This window comes from Watersipora subatra, chromosome 10 (genome assembly GCF_963576615.1).
Source record: "Watersipora subatra chromosome 10, tzWatSuba1.1, whole genome shotgun sequence".
In the NCBI taxonomy this organism is placed as follows: domain Eukaryota; kingdom Metazoa; phylum Bryozoa; class Gymnolaemata; order Cheilostomatida; family Watersiporidae; genus Watersipora; species Watersipora subatra.
This window is the reverse complement of record NC_088717.1, coordinates 9,568,478-9,584,237: the sequence shown is the minus strand read 5'-3', so window position 1 is coordinate 9,584,237 and position 15,760 is coordinate 9,568,478. Positions and strand designations below refer to the sequence as shown.

Here is a 15,760-nt window from a genome sequence, read left to right as displayed (position 1 = left end):
TTGTATGACGCGACTTCCTTGCCGCTTGAAAAGAAAAAAAAGATCCCACAAAACTTCAACTTGTCTACTACCAAACCGCTAACCTCTGAGTGTTGAGAGTGGTTCTCTCTAGTTAATACTTTTGTCTTATTGACATTGAGTGAACTTCCACTAAAAAGCTCGAACTTTCTGAACAATTTAAAAACAATTTGCACTGATGATAAATGCCGGCTCAAAATCAAAACATCATCTGCATAGGCGAGGTATTTTACAGGCCTTGGAATAGCTGGGGAAGAAATTCCTTCTATTGTCTGCTCATTGTCTATGTATCTTAGGACAGGCTCGAGGTAGATTGCATATAGGAGTGGAGATAAGGGGCACCCTTGGCGTACACCACGTGTTACGCTGATATTTTCAGTAAGATGCCCATTAATAAGTAGCTTTGTCGAGATCTTATCATAAATTGTTTCTATTGTTCTTACTATACTTTCATCCACCCCCATTCTTCTGAGTACCCGAAATAAGAAGCTATGGTCTACCTTGTCGAATGCCTTCTCCTGGTCAAGGGACATGCAAGTGAAGTTCTTAGTGGGAAATTTAGTTTCGAGAGCAATCATGTCTCTAAGGGTAAGCACATTGTCTGTGATGGATCTCCCTTTCAAAGAGCAAGTCTGCCTGTTGCCTATACAAGGATTAACTGCTGTTTGTGTGCTGGTCGCTAAATATTTAGCTAGCAGTTTATAATCGACATTAAGGAGGGCTATTGGCCTTTTGTTTTCAGGTAATTCGGGGTCTCCCGGTTTGCTAATGAGTATAGTTATTGACTCAGCCATTGTTTGTGGAAAATAATCCCCTCTCACTATCTCGTTAAAGACAGAGGTGAGGTCTGAAAGGATTAAAAATGAGAGCCTTTTATAGAACTCGCTAGGGAGTCCATCTGGGCCTGGAGTTTTATTGCTAGCCATGGTTGACAATGCGAGCTTCACCTCTTCCTCTGTAACATAAGGAATGTAATCTGACTCATCTCGCTGGCTAAGATGTAATGCTTCGAGTAGCGTATCTCCGAAATAGCTGTCACTGGCGTTACAAACATGCTTTTTGTATAATCGAGTGTAAAATTGTTTGTACACAGTGCTTATATCTTTCGATTCGGTTACACTCAGCCCTTGCTCATTTTTAACCGAGTTTATCACCTGACTTTTCCTCCTGTCTCTGAGCTTAGCAAAGAAGAAAGGGGTACATTTCTCGTCGTTTTCAACCAAATTTTCTCTCGATCTGATTTTGATACCGTCAACCTTTTTCCATTGTACTTCTCTAAGTTGGTCTTTAAGAGATCTCAGCTCTTGATAATTAGGTGAATTCGATGACTGCTGAATGAGTATTTTATCAACGAGATCTTGTTCGCGTTTACTCTGAGCCGCTTTAGCGGCTGAACAGTATTTCTGAATGAAAGATCTCGTTCTACGCTTGATCGATTCCCACCATTCACCTATTGTGCTGTAAGCATTCCGAAGTGTTTGCCATTTGCCATAAGCTTCCGCGTATTTTGCTATAAAGTCCTCATTGTCGAGGACTGCTGTATTTAGCTTCCAATAACCTGGGCCGATTTGAGGTTTGTTCTCATCGAAAGAGGGTGAACTAATGGCTAGGCCTACTATGTCATGGTCAGAGAAAAATATAGGTTTCTGGCTAAAAAGGCAGTTAGCTCGCGATGGAGTGTAAAACCTATCTAATCTGCTAGAGGTGCAGTTGTCTTCAGACGTCCATGTAACGGAAAAAGCCCTAGGGTTATCAAGACGCCATTGATCGACGAGGCCAAAACCATCAACCAGAGTTCTCAATTCACTACCTCCTATATATGTCGTTGTATTCAATGATTTAGACCGATGTTCCAAAGAAGGATTATCTACACAATTAAAATCTCCTGCTAAAACATTCTCATGATCTAAAGAGAAGTGAGGGCCGACTTCTAAAAAAAAAGATTTTATTTCAGGAGGGCTGTTAGGAGCATAAACATTTATAATCCTAAGATTAGATTTTCCAAAGGTGACCAGAGCGGAAACGGCTCTACCGTCTGTGTCAGAGAGTTTATCTGACAAAAGAAACGACTTGCCTTTAATTAGTATGGCAACTCCTCTACCATTACTTGAGCCAGGACTATAGAAGCATTGTGTCTGAACCCAATTAAAAGTGTGACCATGAGTCTCTTGCAACAAAAGGATGTCAAAATCGCTACTTTGAAAAAAGATCTTAAAATCTTGCAGCTTGGAGTGTGAACTCATGCCTCGCACATTAACGGTTGCAATTTTAAGGCTAGCCATGATGAAAAAGTTAAAAGTAGAAAAAATCAAAAAGGGAGCCAAAAGGTCAGATGGTAAGTCAGTGAAAGACGATAAAAAGGTGAATGACAAAACTGGCTGCATCGACTGAGAGCTATATCTGCGCCTGGCTCTTACGACCAACACTTCTAGTGGAAGCTTTCGACAGTTTATTCTCGGTAGACTTTTTTAAAGCTTTTTGGTTACCGGACCCCTGCTTGTTGCCATTGTTATTAACGAGCGGTGCACTCGGGCGTCTACCACTTTGCCCGGTGCTCTTTCCTTTTGGTTGTTCCTTGGGAGTTTCCATGTCTTCTGTAGCACAAGGCTGTGACTCATCAATTACTAACGGTTCCGAGTCAGAGTCACTCGCATTTTCGGTCTCTTTTGCTTCTAGTGATGTCTGCGTGTTGAATAGGTCAGGGCTCTGAGGCTGCGAAACATCGTCATCTTTTGAGGTTGGCTCAAAAGAAGTAGTGGCAATTTCCTGCGCGAGATCTTGTGTTGAAATTGGCGGTGAGGTAACCTGTTGGGTTTTAGCCTTGTTCACATAGCTGTTGGGGCATTGACTAAAAAGATGTCCTTCTGCCTCGCATATCACACAAAACTGTTGATTTTTGCAAGCTCGCGCCACATGCCCTTCTTGAAAACACCTGTTACATCTAATTACGTCACAAGACTCCGAAGTGTGACCTTTTCGTTGGCATTTCAAACAAGTCTTGACCTGTCCACTATACCTCACCCATACATATCGAGATCCAAATTGTATAGTAGATGGGATGTTCATACCCTCGTACATTTCCATCTTGAATTGTCTTACCCCGTTGTAAACGTCTACATCTTTGTACTTAAGCCTCCTGCTATCAACGATCTTGCCATACTTATTGAGGACACCCCGCAATGCCTCATCAGTGAGCTCATGCGGCGCATTAACCACCGTAACTACTTTCGTTTGGGAAAAATCACCAAACACTTCATACGTACCATCTTTCAACATAGCCTGCCCAGCTGCTTTCAGCTTCGGGACGTCGGCAAAAGAAACTTCATAGCCTAAGCTCGTTCGTTGAACACATTCGAGATCAGAAACTGCAATTTTGATATGGTTCAACAAGTAATCAAACACGACTTTGTCGCTGTCCAATTTAGCTGACTCAGATTTGGTCTTCAACATCAAGGTTCTAGTCATGTTTCTAAAAGCCATCACCCCTACTGTCTAGTACAAACTATCCAACTCATAAAATTATTGAAAAAGAAAAACTTGGCTTGCAATAGAGAAATAATCTAATCAATTAGTTAAAGTGAAAACGAAGGATGATTTAACACCCTGAAAAAATCCACCGACACTGGCCCAGCCTTTAAGAAGGCTCGAAAACCAATAACCCGGCAGGAAACTTACACCCGAAAAAGAAAAAAGGTACTTTCTTTAGTAAAAGGCGAAAGATTTATGCGTGGATATGAAGAGAAACCAGAGTTAGTCGATAGTATGAAGTTTTTCGAGTGATGATAATTGATTCTTTTCGAGTTGAGTGTCAAACGCGAATAGTTTTACATCGTATATACAGTTATAACATGAACTAAAATTTTCAAAATAATTCGTTACGCAAATATTTGCTATATTAATTCGTTTGATAAAATTTAAAAATACGTAAAATTAATTAAAATTTTGCGCGAACTACAATATTCGCTGCGCAGGGGAGGCGAAAACCAATTTTAATCGATTCAATTCAGGTGGAATATTTTATAGAATTTATTCTACTGTAACGGGTTGACAAAGGAAATCAACGGGCGAAAGGACTCCTCCCGAACGGAATAATGCGATCGATATGGACGCAAAGAGTGGGAGAAGTGCCGCCAGACAAAGAAACAGCCAGTCAGCCGGCTCAGATCTTAACCACGAAAGGTGCGCTTTGATATTCATTACATAATACGCTTTCAGATGAATTCGTATCCGCGGTGCGCCGCTACCAGCTTCTAAACCCGAAATATTTAGAGTGGTTATAAAATGTTATTAAGCGAAGTAGCGAGGCGAATATCGTGCGAAGACATGCAAAAGAAAAAACTAATGTTTATGAGACCGCGAGCTATCCGATGAGTGTTAAGCCGCTACGCAGTCGTAGAAGTTTAGATGAAAGATTCGGCGAGCTAGGCACATTTTACGCTGTAGCAAAAGACGTAAGACTCTAAGCCACTGTCACGTTTAGTTCAACCGAGACGCTCCATTAAATCGTTGTTTGCCGGGTTAATATTAAAAAAAACTATAAAGCCTAGTAATATAATCTAGTTCGATAATAATACCATCGACGCGGCAAAAGCTTAACGATTGTAAAACAAAAAAATGTTATAAGGAAACTTTAAGACTCGAAATTCGGTAATACGCCTTTACTTACTACCGCCAGTTCTTCTCCGATGATCGAGTGTGTGGAAAATATATATCGAGCCGGAGAAAGTACTCCATCCAATCTTGCCCTTAAAAAGTTTCATTATTACCCTCTTATAGAGGGTGTCAAAAATAAGTCTATAGACTCATTGTAATGTTCCTCCCCACGGAAATCTTTAGTAAAAGGCGAAAGATTTATGCGTGGATATGAAGAGAAACCAGAGTTTGTCGATAGTATGAAGTTTTTCGAGTGATGATAATTGATTCTTTTCGAGTTGAGTGTCAAACGCGAATAGTTTTACATCGTATATACAGTTATAACATGAACTAAAATTTTCAAAATGATTCGTTACGCAAATATTTGCTATATTAATTCGTTTGATAAAATTTAAAAATACGTAAAATCAATTAAAATTTTGCGCGAACTACAATATTCGCTGCGCAGGGGAGGCGAAAACCAATTTTAATCGATTCAATTCAGGTGGAATATTTTATAGAATTTATTCTACTGTAACGGGTTGACAAAGGAAATCAACGGGCGAAAGGACTCCTCCCGAACGGAATAATGCGATCGATATGGACGCAAAGAGTGGGAGAAGTGCCGCCAAACAAAGAAACAGCCAGTCAGCCGGCTCAGATCTTAACCACGAAAGGTGCGCTTTGATATTCATTACATAATACGCTTTCAGATGAATTCGTATCGCGGTGCGCCGCTACCAGCTTCTAAACCCGAAATATTTAGAGTGGTTATAAAATGTTATTAAGCGAAGTAGCGAGGCGAATATCGTGCGAAGACATGCAAAAGAAAAAAACTAATGTTTATGAGACCGCGAGCTATCCGATGAGTGTTAAGCCGCTACGCAGTCGTAGAAGTTTAGATGAAAGATTCGGCGAGCTAGGCACATTTTACGCTGTAGCAAAAGACGTAAGACTCTAAGCCACTGTCACGTTTAGTTCAACCGAGACGCTCCATTAAATCGTTGTTTGCCGGGTTAATATTAAAAAAAACTATAAAGCCTAGTAATATAATCTAGTTCGATAATAATACCATCGACGCGGCAAAAGCTTAACGATTGTAAAACAAAAAAATGTTATAAGGAAACTTTAAGACTCGAAATTCGGTAATACGCCTTTACTTACTACCGCCAGTTCTTCTCCGATGATCGAGTGTGTGGAAAATATATATCGAGCCGGAGAAAGTACTCCATCCAATCTTGCCCTTAAAAAGTTTTATTATTACCCTCTTATAGAGGGTGTCAAAAATAAGTCTATAGACTCATTGTAATGTTCCTCTCCACGGAAATCTTTAGTAAAAGGCGAAAGATTTATGCGTGGATATGAAGAGAAACCAGAGTTAGTCGATAGTATGAAGTTTTTCGAGTGATGATAATTGATTCTTTTCGAGTTGAGTGTCAAACGCGAATAGTTTTACATCGTATATACAGTTATAACATGAACTAAAATTTTCAAAATGATTCGTTACGCAAATATTTGCTATATTAATTCGTTTGATAAAATTTAAAAATACGTAAAATTAATTAAAATTTTGCGCGAACTACAATATTCGCTGCGCAGGGGAGGCGAAAACCAATTTTAATCGATTCAATTCAGGTGGAATATTTTATAGAATTTATTCTACTGTAACGGGTTGACAAAGGAAATCAACGGGCGAAAGGACTCCTCCCGAACGGAATAATGCGATCGATATGGACGCGAAGAGTGGGAGAAGTGCCGCCAGACAAAGAAACAGCCAGTCAGCCGGCTCAGATCTTAACCACGAAAGGTGCGCTTTGATATTCATTACATAATACGCTTTCAGATGAATTCGTATCCGCGGTGCGCCGCTACCAGCTTCTAAACCCGAAATATTTAGAGTGGTTATAAAATGTTATTAAGCGAAGTAGCGAGGCGAATATCGTGCGAAGACATGCAAAAGAAAAAAACTAATGTTTATGAGACCGCGAGCTATCCGATGAGTGTTAAGCCGCTACGCAGTCGTAGAAGTTTAGATGAAAGATTCGGCGAGCTAGGCACATTTTACGCTGTAGCAAAAGACGTAAGACTCTAAGCCACTGTCACGTTTAGTTCAACCGAGACGCTCCATTAAATCGTTGTTTGCCGGGTTAATATTAAAAAAAACTATAAAGCCTAGTAATATAATCTAGTTCGATAATAATACCATCGACGCGGCAAAAGCTTAACGATTGTAAAACAAAAAAATGTTATAAGGAAACTTTAAGACTCGAAATTCGGTAATACGCCTTTACTTACTACCGCCAGTTCTTCTCCGATGATCGAGTGTGTGGAAAATATATATCGAGCCGGAGAAAGTACTCCATCCAATCTTGCCCTTAAAAAGTTTTATTATTACCCTCTTATAGAGGGTGTCAAAAATAAGTCTATAGACTCATTGTAATGTTCCTCTCCACGGAAATCTTTAGTAAAAGGCGAAAGATTTATGCGTGGATATGAAGAGAAACCAGAGTTAGTCGATAGTATGAAGTTTTTCGAGTGATGATAATTGATTCTTTTCGAGTTGAGTGTCAAACGCGAATAGTTTTACATCGTATATACAGTTATAACATGAACTAAAATTTTCAAAATGATTCGTTACGCAAATATTTGCTATATTAATTCGTTTGATAAAATTTAAAAATACGTAAAATTAATTAAAATTTTGCGCGAACTACAATATTCGCTGCGCAGGGGAGGCGAAAACCAATTTTAATCGATTCAATTCAGGTGGAATATTTTATAGAATTTATTCTACTGTAACGGGTTGACAAAGGAAATCAACGGGCGAAAGGACTCCTCCCGAACGGAATAATGCGATCGATATGGACGCAAAGAGTGGGAGAAGTGCCGCCAGACAAAGAAACAGCCAGTCAGCCGGCTCAGATCTTAACCACGAAAGGTGCGCTTTGATATTCATTACATAATACGCTTTCAGATGAATTCGTATCCGCGGTGCGCCGCTACCAGCTTCTAAACCCGAAATATTTAGAGTGGTTATAAAATGTTATTAAGCGAAGTAGCGAGGCGAATATCGTGCGAAGACATGCAAAAGAAAAAAACTAATGTTTATGAGACCGCGAGCTATCCGATGAGTGTTAAGCCGCTACGCAGTCGTAGAAGTTTAGATGAAAGATTCGGCGAGCTAGGCACATTTTACGCTGTAGCAAAAGACGTAAGACTCTAAGCCACTGTCACGTTTAGTTCAACCGAGACGCTCCATTAAATCGTTGTTTGCCGGGTTAATATTAAAAAAAACTATAAAGCCTAGTAATATAATCTAGTTCGATAATAATACCATCGACGCGGCAAAAGCTTAACGATTGTAAAACAAAAAAATGTTATAAGGAAACTTTAAGACTCGAAATTCGGTAATACGCCTTTACTTACTACCGCCAGTTCTTCTCCGATGATCGAGTGTGTGGAAAATATATATCGAGCCGGAGAAAGTACTCCATCCAATCTTGCCCTTAAAAAGTTTCATTATTACCCTCTTATAGAGGGTGTCAAAAATAAGTCTATAGACTCATTGTAATGTTCCTCTCCACGGAAATCTTTAGTAAAAGGCGAAAGATTTATGCGTGGATATGAAGAGAAACCAGAGTTAGTCGATAGTATGAAGTTTTTCGAGTGATGATAATTGATTCTTTTCGAGTTGAGTGTCAAACGCGAATAGTTTTACATCGTATATACAGTTATAACATGAACTAAAATTTTCAAAATGATTCGTTACGCAAATATTTGCTATATTAATTCGTTTGATAAAATTTAAAAATACGTAAAATTAATTAAAATTTTGCGCGAACTACAATATTCGCTGCGCAGGGGAGGCGAAAACCAATTTTAATCGATTCAATTCAGGTGGAATATTTTATAGAATTTATTCTACTGTAACGGGTTGACAAAGGAAATCAACGGGCGAAAGGACTCCTCCCGAACGGAATAATGCGATCGATATGGACGCAAAGAGTGGGAGAAGTGCCGCCAGACAAAGAAACAGCCAGTCAGCCGGCTCAGATCTTAACCACGAAAGGTGCGCTTTGATATTCATTACATAATACGCTTTCAGATGAATTCGTATCCGCGGTGCGCCGCTACCAGCTTCTAAACCCGAAATATTTAGAGTGGTTATAAAATGTTATTAAGCGAAGTAGCGAGGCGAATATCGTGCGAAGACATGCAAAAGAAAAAACTAATGTTTATGAGACCGCGAGCTATCCGATGAGTGTTAAGCCGCTACGCAGTCGTAGAAGTTTAGATGAAAGATTCGGCGAGCTAGGCACATTTTACGCTGTAGCAAAAGACGTAAGACTCTAAGCCACTGTCACGTTTAGTTCAACCGAGACGCTCCATTAAATCGTTGTTTGCCGGGTTAATATTAAAAAAAACTATAAAGCCTAGTAATATAATCTAGTTCGATAATAATACCATCGACGCGGCAAAAGCTTAACGATTGTAAAACAAAAAAATGTTATAAGGAAACTTTAAGACTCGAAATTCGGTAATACGCCTTTACTTACTACCGCCAGTTCTTCTCCGATGATCGAGTGTGTGGAAAATATATATCGAGCCGGAGAAAGTACTCCATCCAATCTTGCCCTTAAAAAGTTTTATTATTACCCTCTTATAGAGGGTGTCAAAAATAAGTCTATAGACTCATTGTAATGTTCCTCTCCACGGAAATCTTTAGTAAAAGGCGAAAGATTTATGCGTGGATATGAAGAGAAACCAGAGTTAGTCGATAGTATGAAGTTTTTCGAGTGATGATAATTGATTCTTTTCGAGTTGAGTGTCAAACGCGAATAGTTTTACATCGTATATACAGTTATAACATGAACTAAAATTTTCAAAATAATTCGTTACGCAAATATTTGCTATATTAATTCGTTTGATAAAATTTAAAAATACGTAAAATTAATTAAAATTTTGCGCGAACTACAATATTCGCTGCGCAGGGGAGGCGAAAACCAATTTTAATCGATTCAATTCAGGTGGAATATTTTATAGAATTTATTCTACTGTAACGGGTTGACAAAGGAAATCAACGGGCGAAAGGACTCCTCCCGAACGGAATAATCCGATCGATATGGACGCAAAGAGTGGGAGAAGTGCCGCCAAACAAAGAAACAGCCAGTCAGCCGGCTCAGATCTTAACCACGAAAGGTGCGCTTTGATATTCATTACATAATACGCTTTCAGATGAATTCGTATCGCGGTGCGCCGCTACCAGCTTCTAAACCCGAAATATTTAGAGTGGTTATAAAATGTTATTAAGCGAAGTAGCGAGGCGAATATCGTGCGAAGACATGCAAAAGAAAAAAACTAATGTTTATGAGACCGCGAGCTATCCGATGAGTGTTAAGCCGCTACGCAGTCGTAGAAGTTTAGATGAAAGATTCGGCGAGCTAGGCACATTTTACGCTGTAGCAAAAGACGTAAGACTCTAAGCCACTGTCACGTTTAGTTCAACCGAGACGCTCCATTAAATCGTTGTTTGCCGGGTTAATATTAAAAAAAACTATAAAGCCTAGTAATATAATCTAGTTCGATAATAATACCATCGACGCGGCAAAAGCTTAACGATTGTAAAACAAAAAAATGTTATAAGGAAACTTTAAGACTCGAAATTCGGTAATACGCCTTTACTTACTACCGCCAGTTCTTCTCCGATGATCGAGTGTGTGGAAAATATATATCGAGCCGGAGAAAGTACTCCATCCAATCTTGCCCTTAAAAAGTTTTATTATTACCCTCTTATAGAGGGTGTCAAAAATAAGTCTATAGACTCATTGTAATGTTCCTCTCCACGGAAATCTTTAGTAAAAGGCGAAAGATTTATGCGTGGATATGAAGAGAAACCAGAGTTAGTCGATAGTATGAAGTTTTTCGAGTGATGATAATTGATTCTTTTCGAGTTGAGTGTCAAACGCGAATAGTTTTACATCGTATATACAGTTATAACATGAACTAAAATTTTCAAAATGATTCGTTACGCAAATATTTGCTATATTAATTCGTTTGATAAAATTTAAAAATACGTAAAATTAATTAAAATTTTGCGCGAACTACAATATTCGCTGCGCAGGGGAGGCGAAAACCAATTTTAATCGATTCAATTCAGGTGGAATATTTTATAGAATTTATTCTACTGTAACGGGTTGACAAAGGAAATCAACGGGCGAAAGGACTCCTCCCGAACGGAATAATGCGATCGATATGGACGCGAAGAGTGGGAGAAGTGCCGCCAGACAAAGAAACAGCCAGTCAGCCGGCTCAGATCTTAACCACGAAAGGTGCGCTTTGATATTCATTACATAATACGCTTTCAGATGAATTCGTATCCGCGGTGCGCCGCTACCAGCTTCTAAACCCGAAATATTTAGAGTGGTTATAAAATGTTATTAAGCGAAGTAGCGAGGCGAATATCGTGCGAAGACATGCAAAAGAAAAAAACTAATGTTTATGAGACCGCGAGCTATCCGATGAGTGTTAAGCCGCTACGCAGTCGTAGAAGTTTAGATGAAAGATTCGGCGAGCTAGGCACATTTTACGCTGTAGCAAAAGACGTAAGACTCTAAGCCACTGTCACGTTTAGTTCAACCGAGACGCTCCATTAAATCGTTGTTTGCCGGGTTAATATTAAAAAAAACTATAAAGCCTAGTAATATAATCTAGTTCGATAATAATACCATCGACGCGGCAAAAGCTTAACGATTGTAAAACAAAAAAATGTTATAAGGAAACTTTAAGACTCGAAATTCGGTAATACGCCTTTACTTACTACCGCCAGTTCTTCTCCGATGATCGAGTGTGTGGAAAATATATATCGAGCCGGAGAAAGTACTCCATCCAATCTTGCCCTTAAAAAGTTTTATTATTACCCTCTTATAGAGGGTGTCAAAAATAAGTCTATAGACTCATTGTAATGTTCCTCTCCACGGAAATCTTTAGTAAAAGGCGAAAGATTTATGCGTGGATATGAAGAGAAACCAGAGTTAGTCGATAGTATGAAGTTTTTCGAGTGATGATAATTGATTCTTTTCGAGTTGAGTGTCAAACGCGAATAGTTTTACATCGTATATACAGTTATAACATGAACTAAAATTTTCAAAATGATTCGTTACGCAAATATTTGCTATATTAATTCGTTTGATAAAATTTAAAAATACGTAAAATTAATTAAAATTTTGCGCGAACTACAATATTCGCTGCGCAGGGGAGGCGAAAACCAATTTTAATCGATTCAATTCAGGTGGAATATTTTATAGAATTTATTCTACTGTAACGGGTTGACAAAGGAAATCAACGGGCGAAAGGACTCCTCCCGAACGGAATAATGCGATCGATATGGACGCAAAGAGTGGGAGAAGTGCCGCCAGACAAAGAAACAGCCAGTCAGCCGGCTCAGATCTTAACCACGAAAGGTGCGCTTTGATATTCATTACATAATACGCTTTCAGATGAATTCGTATCCGCGGTGCGCCGCTACCAGCTTCTAAACCCGAAATATTTAGAGTGGTTATAAAATGTTATTAAGCGAAGTAGCGAGGCGAATATCGTGCGAAGACATGCAAAAGAAAAAAACTAATGTTTATGAGACCGCGAGCTATCCGATGAGTGTTAAGCCGCTACGCAGTCGTAGAAGTTTAGATGAAAGATTCGGCGAGCTAGGCACATTTTACGCTGTAGCAAAAGACGTAAGACTCTAAGCCACTGTCACGTTTAGTTCAACCGAGACGCTCCATTAAATCGTTGTTTGCCGGGTTAATATTAAAAAAAACTATAAAGCCTAGTAATATAATCTAGTTCGATAATAATACCATCCACGCGGCAAAAGCTTAACGATTGTAAAACAAAAAAATGTTATAAGGAAACTTTAAGACTCGAAATTCGGTAATACGCCTTTACTTACTACCGCCAGTTCTTCTCCGATGATCGAGTGTGTGGAAAATATATATCGAGCCGGAGAAAGTACTCCATCCAATCTTGCCCTTAAAAAGTTTTATTATTACCCTCTTATAGAGGGTGTCAAAAATAAGTCTATAGACTCATTGTAATGTTCCTCTCCACGGAAATCTTTAGTAAAAGGCGAAAGATTTATGCGTGGATATGAAGAGAAACCAGAGTTAGTCGATAGTATGAAGTTTTTCGAGTGATGATAATTGATTCTTTTCGAGTTGAGTGTCAAACGCGAATAGTTTTACATCGTATATACAGTTATAACATGAACTAAAATTTTCAAAATGATTCGTTACGCAAATATTTGCTATATTAATTCGTTTGATAAAATTTAAAAATACGTAAAATTAATTAAAATTTTGCGCGAACTACAATATTCGCTGCGCAGGGGAGGCGAAAACCAATTTTAATCGATTCAATTCAGGTGGAATATTTTATAGAATTTATTCTACTGTAACGGGTTGACAAAGGAAATCAACGGGCGAAAGGACTCCTCCCGAACGGAATAATGCGATCGATATGGACGCAAAGAGTGGGAGAAGTGCCGCCAGACAAAGAAACAGCCAGTCAGCCGGCTCAGATCTTAACCACGAAAGGTGCGCTTTGATATTCATTACATAATACGCTTTCAGATGAATTCGTATCGCGGTGCGCCGCTACCAGCTTCTAAACCCGAAATATTTAGAGTGGTTATAAAATGTTATTAAGCGAAGTAGCGAGGCGAATATCGTGCGAAGACATGCAAAAGAAAAAAACTAATGTTTATGAGACCGCGAGCTATCCGATGAGTGTTAAGCCGCTACGCAGTCGAAGAAGTTTAGATGAAAGATTCGGCGAGCTAGGCACATTTTACGCTGTAGCAAAAGACGTAAGACTCTAAGCCACTGTCACGTTTAGTTCAACCGAGACGCTCCATTAAATCGTTGTTTGCCGGGTTAATATTAAAAAAAACTATAAAGCCTAGTAATATAATCTAGTTCGATAATAATACCATCGACGCGGCAAAAGCTTAACGATTGTAAAACAAAAAAATGTTATAAGGAAACTTTAAGACTCGAAATTCGGTAATACGCCTTTACTTACTACCGCCAGTTCTTCTCCGATGATCGAGTGTGTGGAAAATATATATCGAGCCGCAGAAAGTACTCCATCCAATCTTGCCCTTAAAAAGTTTTATTATTACCCTCTTATAGAGGGTGTCAAAAATAAGTCTATAGACTCATTGTAATGTTCCTCTCCACGGAAATCTTTAGTAAAAGGCGAAAGATTTATGCGTGGATATGAAGAGAAACCAGAGTTAGTCGATAGTATGAAGTTTTTCGAGTGATGATAATTGAATCTTTTCGAGTTAAGTGTCAAACGCGAATAGTTTTACATCTTATATACAGTTATAACATGAACTAAAATTTTCAAAATAATTCCTTACGCAAATATTTGCTATATTAATTCGTTTGACAAAATTTAAAAATACGTAAAATTAATTAAAATTTTGCGCGAACTACAATATTCGCTGCGCAGGGGAGGCGAAAACCAATTTTAATCGATTCAATTCAGGTGGAATATTTTATAGAATTTATTCTACTGTAACGGGTTGACAAAGGAAATCAACGGGCGAAAGGACTCCTCCCGAACGGAATAATGCGATCGATATGGACGCAAAGAGTGGGAGAAGTGCCGCCAGACAAAGAAACAGCCAGTCAGCCGGCTCAGATCTTAACCACGAAAGGTGCGCTTTGATATTCATTACATAATACGCTTTCAGATGAATTCGTATCGCGGTGCGCCGCTACCAGCTTCTAAACCCGAAATATTTAGAGTGGTTATAAAATGTTATTAAGCGAAGTAGCGAGGCGAATATCGTGCGAAGACATTCAAAACAAAAAACTAATGTTTATGAGACCGCGAGCTATCCGATGAGTGTTAAGCCGCTACGCAGTCGTAGAAGTTTAGATGAAAGATTCGGCGAGCTAGGCACATTTTACGCTGTAGCAAAAGACGTAAGACTCTAAGCCGCTGTCACGTTTAGTTCAACCGAGACGCTCCATTAAATCGTTGTTTGCCGGGTTAATATTAAAAAAAACTATAAAGCCTAGTAATATAATCTAGTTCGATAATAATACCATCGACGCGGCAAAAGCTTAACGATTGTAAAACAAAAAAATGTTATAAGGAAACTTTAAGACTCGAAATTCGGTAATACGCCTTTACTTACTACCGCCAGTTCTTCTCCGATGATCGAGTGTGTGGAAAATATATATCGAGCCGGAGAAAGTACTCCATCCAATCTTGCCCTTAAAAAGTTTTATTATTACCCTCTTATAGAGGGTGTCAAAAATAAGTCTATAGACTCATTGTAATGTTCCTCTCCACGGAAATCTTTAGTAAAAGGCGAAAGATTTATGCGTGGATATGAAGAGAAACCAGAGTTAGTCGATAGTATGAAGTTTTTCGAGTGATGATAATTGATTCTTTTCGAGTTGAGTGTCAAACGCGAATAGTTTTACATCGTATATACAGTTATAACATGAACTAAAATTTTCAAAATGATTCGTTACGCAAATATTTGCTATATTAATTCGTTTGATAAAATTTAAAAATACGTAAAATTAATTAAAATTTTGCGCGAACTACAATATTCGCTGCGCAGGGGAGGCGAAAACCAATTTTAATCGATTCAATTCAGGTGGAATATTTTATAGAATTTATTCTACTGTAACGGGTTGACAAAGGAAATCAACGGGCGAAAGGACTCCTCCCGAACGGAATAATGCGATCGATATGGACGCAAAGAGTGGGAGAAGTGCCGCCAGACAAAGAAACAGCCAGTCAGCCGGCTCAGATCTTAACCACGAAAGGTGCGCTTTGATATTCATTACATAATACGCTTTCAGATGAATTCGTATCCGCGGTGCGCCGCTACCAGCTTCTAAACCCGAAATATTTAGAGTGGTTATAAAATGTTATTAAGCGAAGTAGCGAGGCGAATATCGTGCGAAGACATGCAAAAGAAAAAAACTAATGTTTATGAGACCGCGAGCTATCCGATGAGTGTTAAGCCGCTACGCAGTCGTAGAAGTTTAGATGAAAGATTCGGCGAGCTAGGCACATTTTACGC

The 15,760-nt window shown here is 38.8% G+C and overlaps 10 non-coding genes across 10 annotated transcripts; all 10 read right to left on the bottom strand.

Annotated features, from left to right (window-relative positions):
* Nucleotides 1–4,782: 4,782 nt before the first annotated feature.
* LOC137407444 (U5 spliceosomal RNA) lies at nt 4,783–4,901 on the bottom strand. The gene has a single exon (XR_010979979.1). It is a non-coding gene; the product is annotated as a U5 spliceosomal RNA (small nuclear RNA).
* A 1,011-nt stretch (nt 4,902–5,912) lies between these two features.
* Nucleotides 5,913–6,031, bottom strand: LOC137407493 (U5 spliceosomal RNA). Its single transcript, XR_010980024.1, has one exon. It is a non-coding gene; the product is annotated as a U5 spliceosomal RNA (small nuclear RNA).
* A 1,012-nt stretch (nt 6,032–7,043) lies between these two features.
* LOC137407492 (U5 spliceosomal RNA) lies at nt 7,044–7,162 on the bottom strand. Its single transcript, XR_010980023.1, has one exon. It is a non-coding gene; the product is annotated as a U5 spliceosomal RNA (small nuclear RNA).
* A 1,012-nt stretch (nt 7,163–8,174) lies between these two features.
* LOC137407491 (U5 spliceosomal RNA) lies at nt 8,175–8,293 on the bottom strand. Its single transcript, XR_010980022.1, has one exon. It is a non-coding gene; the product is annotated as a U5 spliceosomal RNA (small nuclear RNA).
* A 1,011-nt stretch (nt 8,294–9,304) lies between these two features.
* Nucleotides 9,305–9,423, bottom strand: LOC137407490 (U5 spliceosomal RNA). Its single transcript, XR_010980021.1, has one exon. It is a non-coding gene; the product is annotated as a U5 spliceosomal RNA (small nuclear RNA).
* A 1,011-nt stretch (nt 9,424–10,434) lies between these two features.
* Nucleotides 10,435–10,553, bottom strand: LOC137407489 (U5 spliceosomal RNA). The gene has a single exon (XR_010980020.1). It is a non-coding gene; the product is annotated as a U5 spliceosomal RNA (small nuclear RNA).
* A 1,012-nt stretch (nt 10,554–11,565) lies between these two features.
* LOC137407488 (U5 spliceosomal RNA) lies at nt 11,566–11,684 on the bottom strand. Its single transcript, XR_010980019.1, has one exon. It is a non-coding gene; the product is annotated as a U5 spliceosomal RNA (small nuclear RNA).
* A 1,012-nt stretch (nt 11,685–12,696) lies between these two features.
* Nucleotides 12,697–12,815, bottom strand: LOC137407487 (U5 spliceosomal RNA). The gene has a single exon (XR_010980018.1). It is a non-coding gene; the product is annotated as a U5 spliceosomal RNA (small nuclear RNA).
* A 1,011-nt stretch (nt 12,816–13,826) lies between these two features.
* On the bottom strand, nt 13,827–13,945 carry LOC137407485 (U5 spliceosomal RNA). The gene has a single exon (XR_010980016.1). It is a non-coding gene; the product is annotated as a U5 spliceosomal RNA (small nuclear RNA).
* Nucleotides 13,946–14,955: 1,010 nt separating this feature from the next.
* On the bottom strand, nt 14,956–15,074 carry LOC137407484 (U5 spliceosomal RNA). Its single transcript, XR_010980015.1, has one exon. It is a non-coding gene; the product is annotated as a U5 spliceosomal RNA (small nuclear RNA).
* Nucleotides 15,075–15,760: the final 686 nt, after the last annotated feature.